The sequence below is a fragment of the Nycticebus coucang genome, chromosome 8 (genome assembly GCF_027406575.1).
Source record: "Nycticebus coucang isolate mNycCou1 chromosome 8, mNycCou1.pri, whole genome shotgun sequence".
Lineage (NCBI taxonomy): Eukaryota > Metazoa > Chordata > Mammalia > Primates > Lorisidae > Nycticebus > Nycticebus coucang.
The window spans coordinates 71,673,880-71,682,211 of NC_069787.1; the positions used below are offsets into that span (position 1 = coordinate 71,673,880).

Sequence of the window (8,332 nt, forward strand, 5' to 3'; positions counted from 1 at the left end):
AGCCCAGACCATGAGATTGGAATCTTGGCAGGTAGAGGTCTAGAGCATTTAAAACAAGCATTGTATGCGATTTTGGTGCACACAGAGGTTTAGGCAGTCCTGCCACTCTCTGCCCAGGGGGCACAGGAGTTAGTCTTCTACAGCCTCACAGCTAAATGTTCAATAATTGCTGGGTGGAAGTAACAGTGATCTGATTCCTTGTGGAACTCAAAGAGACTCCTGACCTTGCTAGTAATAAGGCAACCAAGTTTGGAGTGCCAAACTAAGCTCAGAGATGATGCATCACTGAGAATCAGTATTACTCCTGCTTCAGAAACATTGCCTGAGGCCCCTAGTTCTCAGACCTTCTACAGGCTGGAATTTATTGGAAAGCTTTACAAAATGCTGGCCTCTCAATCTCATCCCCAGAGACTGGCTGTTGATCCAGTCTAGTGTGAGAAGTAGACACTGGGATTTTTAAGTTTCCTAGGTGAGCTCAATGTGCAACAAAATATAAGCTTATGTCAAGCACTCTAGATGCCAATTGTTCATCAGGTGCTATGAATTAGGCTGACCATCAAGCTAGGCTTGGGTTGGGCTTCCTGCTTCTTATCCCTGGGGAATGTCCAAATCAGGGATGCTTTATAAATACCACATAGCATTAAATTTATAGATATATCAATACATAAATTATGAGTACACACATATGCTATCTCATCTCTAGCATTACAAGTTTTATTTAATAAGGGAATAAGACAAGAAGGTTACATGTTAAAAATAGAGAAAAGAAAAATACCTATCATCTATCATCCTGCCATTCGAACACAACAGCACTCTTCATTAGAATTTTAAATACTAAAGGCATATTTTCCCCTGAAAGACTATATTTAGCCCTATAGGTTTTTTTTGTTGGTGGTGTTGCTGTTTTTCCCAGTTAGAATGCTGCTTAGGATTTTTCCCTTTATAAGCATCTTTTATGAAGAGAATGAATAATTGTCTCTTGAATTCATCCCATTAACTGTCTGGCACTTCTACTTGCTTTCTGTGATCCAGAGATAACTTTTAGCCAATCTCCCTGTGAGAAAATTGCATGAGATAGTAACGATGAAGATGCTTTGAAAAAGGACCTTAAAACCAGTGGGGCAGAGGAAACAGCATCAATATAACTCCATTTGTTGAAGACCAATGTGCCTTGGGTAGTTTAAACATTTTTGCCTCAGGTGCTCATGGAAACCTTGCAAAGTATTACTGTCACTATTTTATAAATGGCAAAACAGAGGCTCAGAGAGATGCAGAAACAACCTCATGTCACAGGGCCAGTTACTGAGAAACCCAGTTTTCAAACCTAGACTTTCTTGAGCTGAAGTCATTTCCCTAAGCAGCCATTCAGAAGCTGCATAGAACATTATAGACTTTAGAAAGTGCAGTGTCATAAGAAAGGAATAGATGGAGGGCTGTAGGATTGTAGAAGAGAAGGAAATTTGGTTGTAAGTTAAAGTAACTTATGCTCCAGTGAGTGTGTGGCTTATTTGGCAGATAAATTCCAAATCGTGCTGGTAGCCCTATCTTATAGGCTCTGCTAATTTATATATGTATGTATGTATTTTTTAAGACAGAGTCTCACTTTGTCGCCCTGGGTAGAATGCTGTGGCATCATAGTGCACAACAACCTCAAACTCTTGGGCTCAAACTATCCTCTTGCCTCAGCCTCCTGAATAGCCTAGACAATAGACAACCGCCACAACACCCAGCTAGTTTTCTATTTTTAGTAGAGACAGGGTCTCCCTCTTGCTTAGGGTGTCTTGAACTCCTGAGCTCAGGCCACACACCTGGGCCTCCTGGAGTGTTAGGATTACAGGTGTGAGCTATCACACTTGGCTGGCTCTACTAATTTAATTTATAACAGTTTAGAGCAGCGGTTCTCAACCTGTGGGCTGTGACCCACAGGAACTGTATTAAAGGGTTGCGGCATTAGGAAGGTTGAGAACCACTGGTTTAGAGAAATTATTAAGTAGTCACCAATATTTTACAGTGAATACTTAATTTGCAAACTATGTTATCTGTCTATCACATACTTCTTAGAAGTACTAAAGATGAACTTGTCTTAAGTTGAACATATACATGCCTGTGTGATGAAAATTGACAAGAGCAAGACCTTCAGAAAACAGGACATACCCCAACGTTCCCAATACTCCCTCCAATTCCTCTTTCTGTCTCAGTATCTTTCTCGTCCTCTTTCTATTTGTTTCTCTCTATCTGAGGTATTTCAAAATGAAGCTTACAGGATAGGAAAACTTTTCTTAGGAGGCAGTAGAACTTGGATTATATTCTCAAATTTATTGGTTCTCCATCTTAGCTACAAGTTAGAATTGGTTGGACAACTTTAAAAATACTATGTCTGAGTCCTGTCCACAGAGAAACTGATGTAATTGGTCTATAGGGAAGTGGGGACGTGGGCATTTTTGAAAGATATTGATGATTCTAATAGGCAACAATTAGGAGAACCACTAAGCTAACTGACCATAAAAGGCTGGAGCCTAGTGACTAAATTACTAAAGAAAACTTATGTAATAAAATTATACATGGTCAAAATTTATCACTCTAGCCAAACTAATGAATGTAAATTGTGATCATCTTTGAGTATGACTTTAGATAGCTGTAGATATTCTGGATATGCGCATAGTATTACAGCTGGGATTAATCTCTCGCTCTGCCAGGTCCCTGGTCTCAGAGGTTTGAAGAATGAACCCATAGACCATGCAAGTAAGCAAAAGGACAGATTTTACTGATATATAGATAAGGGAATGAGAGAAGAAAGTCAGAGCATTCAGCAAGCCAGAGCGGGGTTCCTGAACAGGTGCCCACATGGAACTTCTGGCTAGGGGATTATGTACTGCTTTTCCTCTCCTGTGAGCAGGGGTCTTTGGGGAACAGGAAATATCACAACCATTTGGTGCCAGGGGCTTGGGGGGAGAAGTTGATTTTAAAACTGCACTTGTACAGGAATGTGGTCCACTAGGGTATGTTCTTTGCTCTGGGAGGGGCAGCCTCTTGTTTAGGGTGTGTTTCCTGCTCCTAGAATGGTGGCCCAGATGAGATACTGGCAGGCTGGTTTTTATGAGCTTGTTTGTGCCTAAAGATGGGGTCCACGATGAGACTGACTTCTGTGCTTACTTAAGCCCAGAAAATGGGGGTCCCTGTCCAGCCCTAAGTGTGGAAACCCTCTATCATATGGTTTAATATAGATATTAAAAAAATATTCAAAAAATATTTCCTAAATGCATAAAGTGACTGAATAGTGGATGAATAAGTGAATGATAAAATAATGGCAAAGCTGAACAACTCTACTAGATAAGGTACATTTTTTCACATTTTCATTTATTTTTTTTTTTTTGTAGAGACAGAGTCTCACTGTACCGCCCTCGGGTAGAGTTCCGTGGCGTCACACGGCTCACAGCAACCTCTAACTCTTGGGCTTACGCGATTCTCTTGCCTCAGCCTCCCAAGCAGCTGGGACTACAACACATTTTCATTTATTTTTAAGTATTATTATTATTTGCACATAGACAAAATTAAAAGAACCCTGGATTTGAAGTGAAAAGATTTATATTTGAATGTCCACTATGGCAAAGTCAGATATTTCTCTGAAACTCAGTTTTGTAATTTGTTAAAAGGAGAAAACAATCCTGGGACATTTGGGATAATAGATAAGATTATTGTCTGGGAAAAAAACCCTTCGTAAATACTAAAGTGATATAAGAATGCAAGGGAATATTATATATATTTTTTTGTATACAAACAAGAAAAAACAGTAAGTTAACTTTGACAAGCAGTTCTCAAACTTTAGCATGTATCAGAATCCTCTGGAGATCTGGCAGACGTGCAGCTTCCTAGTGCTTTCTTCCCTTTTAGTTATTGACAAAATCTAGAGTCAGTACTTGAGATTTAGGGTAGGGTCATAAACTCAAAGGCAAGACTGATGTAGCACTGGCTTAGACAAAATTATGATGTGATGCTTAATCAACAGCAATATATTTTGCTGCCCTTTTCTTTCTCCCAAAGTATCTCAACCCCTCCTTTAATTCCCCTTACTGTATTGCCCTCAAAGCCTGCTTTCTAGAAAAGAAAAGAAAAACTGTATCATTCATTCATACTCATGAATAAATTAACAGCTGTGTACTATCTCATCTTAGAAAATGTGCTTACCAAAATTTTAAGACAAATTATGGGACAGAAATATATTCATCCCTTTAAAGAAATAACAGTAAGAAGAAGTATTATTTCATCATGGATGGTGGTAAGTGGGAAGGTGAAACATCAGGCTTAGGTATGGGAATAAAAAAGAATAAAGATAGAGAGACATGATGGAGGAGGGAGTGAAATATCTACAGGAAGGTGGAGTTAGTACTTCAGAGTTTTGACTACTGTAAGCCCAGAACTGATTTAGCAATTCTGGACCTCACTTTAATACTCTGCTTATATTTGTATAAAATGAAAGTAAGTGAAAGTCTTGTGCAAAATTTATTTGATGGGACCCAAATTTCAGCCTGCCAGAATGTTAGATGATAAGACTCTAACTAATAAAAACACTGATTTTTTTTAGTATATAATATTAAAAATAGATTATTCTTTTGGGTATAGTCACTTGATTCAAAAGGCAAATATGAGAAATCGGTGAAAATGGTGGAGTAGGGAACGCTTGGAGTTTGTCCTTCACCAGAAGCACGAAAACACCTAGCAAAAGCTATCAGAATTAACCTAACTATAACTCTGAAAGATAATCAAATGTTTATAGCAACTGAATGAAAGTTTAACCGAGACAAAAACCACTGAAACATGATGCCAAAATCTTTGTGGCATTTTAACTTACCTTAGCCTCACCATTCTTCCTGCTGTGGTGGTGATCTTAAAGATAGCAGCCCATATTTCTGGTGTGGGACCTAGGATTCAGAGGGAAGAGAGATTTTGTTCCCAAAGTATTGTGTTTGTTTCTAACTAATCAGAATTTCCTCCAAAGAGCTGATGTGAAGGGCTTTCCCTTTTCTTTTCTTTTTTATAATCTCACATGGAATTCTATGGCTAGTTGGAGGATAGAATCCTAAACAGTGGAAGACAAAGAATAAGCCACTACGTCATGGGACAAAAAATAACAATTGGGAGGACTAAAGCAAGAGACACTGAAAGCCCATGAGAGAAAGCTGAAGAATGAAATTTGGGGAAGGGAATAAGGTTTTGAAAAGTTCCCATGAACACTAGGGGATTTAGAAAGATATGCATACACCTAGGGCAAGGCATATGCTCAAAAGAGACTGATAAATCATTGCATTCACTTCTGGCTGATCTTTAGCCTCAAGGCAAGCAGGAAGTGAAATCTAAGGCAGAGTTGTAAATGGTCTGGCTAAGCATAGAAGGAGTAACCTAACACTATTCTGCAAAGACCTGAAAACATTTTTTGCTCTAATTTTATTTTTCCTTCTCATCCTCCATCTACTCCTCCTTATTTTTATTATTCTTATTTTTCTTCTTTGCTCTAGTCACTTAAGTAAATCTCTAGCAAACCATTAGTTGACATCTCTATCAAAGCACAAAGCTAAAGGAACAGAGACTTCAGAGATTAGCTCTTATAAGGAATACAGTGTTTACAAAAATTGTTTAGAAAAGCCACTAAACAAACAAATAATTGCAACCTGCAGGAAGCAATAACTAAAAATTCCCGTGGAGGGGAGTCATTTAGTTTTTAGAGTCAACATGATATTCTTGAGACAGTGTCTTACTTTGTCACTCTCAGTAGAGGGTCATGGTATCATAGCTCACAGCAACCTCAACTCCTGGGCTCATGCAATTCCTTTGTCTCAGCCTCCTGAGTAGTTGGGACTATAGGCACCCACCATAATGCCTAGCTACTTTTAGAGATGAGGTGAGCTCAGGCAATTCACCCACTTTGGCCTCCTGGAGTGCTAGGATTATAGGCGTGAGTCACCGTGCTCAGCCTTAACATGACATTCTAAATCATGGCACTCAAATTTGCCAGTTTTCAAAAACAAATTTGAGACATGGAAAAATAAGTTTCAAAAGAAAAAGAATAAGTTAACAGAAATGCTAATAACAAGGCATAGATATTGGACTTGTTGGTCAAATAATTTAAATCGTCTTCCTGTAACACAAAGAGCTAAAACACTACTCTCCCCTCCAATAAAGGAACTAAAGGAAACCAAAACAATAATGTCTCACTGATAGAAGTATGATGCTTAATCCTCTATAAATGTCAACAAAAGTATATCAATTATAAAGAGGATCCAAATAGAAATTTTAAAGCTGAAAATTACAATAAATAAAAAATTTATTAGAAGGCTCAAAACTAGATTTTTTTTGGCAGAAATAAAAAATTAGTAAACTTGAAGGTTGGTAAAATGACATTACCTAGTCTGCAGAGCAGAAAGAGACTATTTAAAAAGAAATAGCAACATAAAACAAACAGAGCCTAAGGAATATGAGACAACATCAAGTGTACCAACATATGTATGGTGGGGATCCCAGAGAAAGAGGAGAGAGAGCCAGCAAGTCTCTGAAAGAATATTTTAAAATTATGCTTGAAGATGGCACCAAAAGTGAAGAAGGAAGCCGAAGCCAAAGCAAAGGCATTTAAGGCCAAGAAGGCAGTGCTAAAAGGCATCCACAACCACAAAAACAGAAGATCCGTACATCACCCACCTTCCCGCAGCCAAAGACTCTGAGACTGCAGAGGCAGCACAAATATCCTCAGAAAAGCCCCTCCAGGAGAAACAAGCTTGACCACCATGCTATCATCAAGTTCCCCCTGACCACTGAGTCTGCCATGAAGAAGATAGAAGACACCAACATACTTGTGTTCATTGTGGATGTCAAATCCAATAAGCACCAGATCAAACAGGTTGTGAAGAAGCTTTATGACATTGATGTGGCCAAGGACAACACCCTGATCAGGCCTGATGGTGAGAAGAAGGCATATGTTTGACTGGCTCCTGATTATGATGCTTTGGATGTTGCCAACAAAATTGGGCTCATTTAAACCAAGTCCAGCTGGCCAATTCTAAATATATAACTTTTTACTGTAAAAATAAATAAATAAATAAAATTATGCTTGAAGACTTCCCAAATCTGATAAAAGACATAAATTTACACAACCAAGAGGCTTACCAAACTCCAATTAGGATAAAAGCAAAAAATCCATACCGAGATATATAAAAATAAAACTGTTGAAAGACAAAGACAAGAGTGAATCTTGAAAGCAGCAAGAGAGAAGCAATTGATCACATACAAGCTGTCTTCAATAAAATTAACAATTTCTCATCAGAAACCACAGAGGTGAGCTAGCAGTGAGATGACATTTTTAATATGCTGAAAAGAATAAAAATTGTCAGCCAAGAACTTTGTATCTAGCAAAACTTTCTTCAAAAATGAAGGGGAAATTAGGACATTCCCAAGAATGAGGGAGTTATTTGCTAGTATACATACCCTTCACAGGAAATGCTAAAGGGAATCTTTTAGGATGAAATGAAAGGACACTAAACAGTACCTTGAGGCCACATAAAGAAATAACATTGGTAAAGTTAACTACATAGGTAAACATAAAGACCAGTATTATTGTGTTTTCAGTTTGTAGCGTCTACTTTTTAACTATATGACTTAAAAGACAAATTCACAAATGATAATTATAAGTCTATGCTAATGGGCACATATCTATTAAGATATAGTTATGTGCTCATCATTTCTAACCATCAGAGAAATGCAAATAAAAACTACCCTGAGATATTATCTAACCCCAGTGAGAATAGCCCACATTACAAAGTCCCAATGTTGTAGATGCTGGTGCAGATATGGAGAAAAGGAAATGCTTTCACACTGTTGGTGGGCCTGCAAATTAATACAGCCTCTTTGGAAAGAAGTATACAGAATCCTCAAAGACCTCAGATTAGATCTTTCATTTGATTCCACATTCCCATTACTAGGTATCTACCCAGAAGGAAAAAAAAAAAGCATTTTATTATAAGGACATTTGCACTAGATTGTTTATTAAAGCTCAATTTATAATCTCTAAGATATGGAAACAATCTAAGTGCCCATCAATCCCTGAATGGATTAATAAACTGTGGTATATGTATACCATGGAATATTATTCAGCTATAAAAAAGACAGAGATTTTACATTTTTTGTATAAACCTGGATAGAGTTGAAACATGATCTTTTTAGTAAAATAGCGCAGGAATGGAAAAGCAAGTATCCAGTATACTCAATACTAATATGAAGCCAGTAGACAAACTAATACATGCCCATACAAGAGGGAAACTTGATTTAATTCAAGTTGGAGGAGGAA

General features: G+C 37.7%; 1 pseudogene; it reads left to right on the top strand.

Annotated features, from left to right (window-relative positions):
* Positions 1-6,575: 6,575 nt before the first annotated feature.
* On the top strand, positions 6,576-7,027 carry LOC128591189 (60S ribosomal protein L23a-like; annotated as a pseudogene).
* The last annotated feature ends 1,305 nt before the right edge of the window (positions 7,028-8,332 follow it).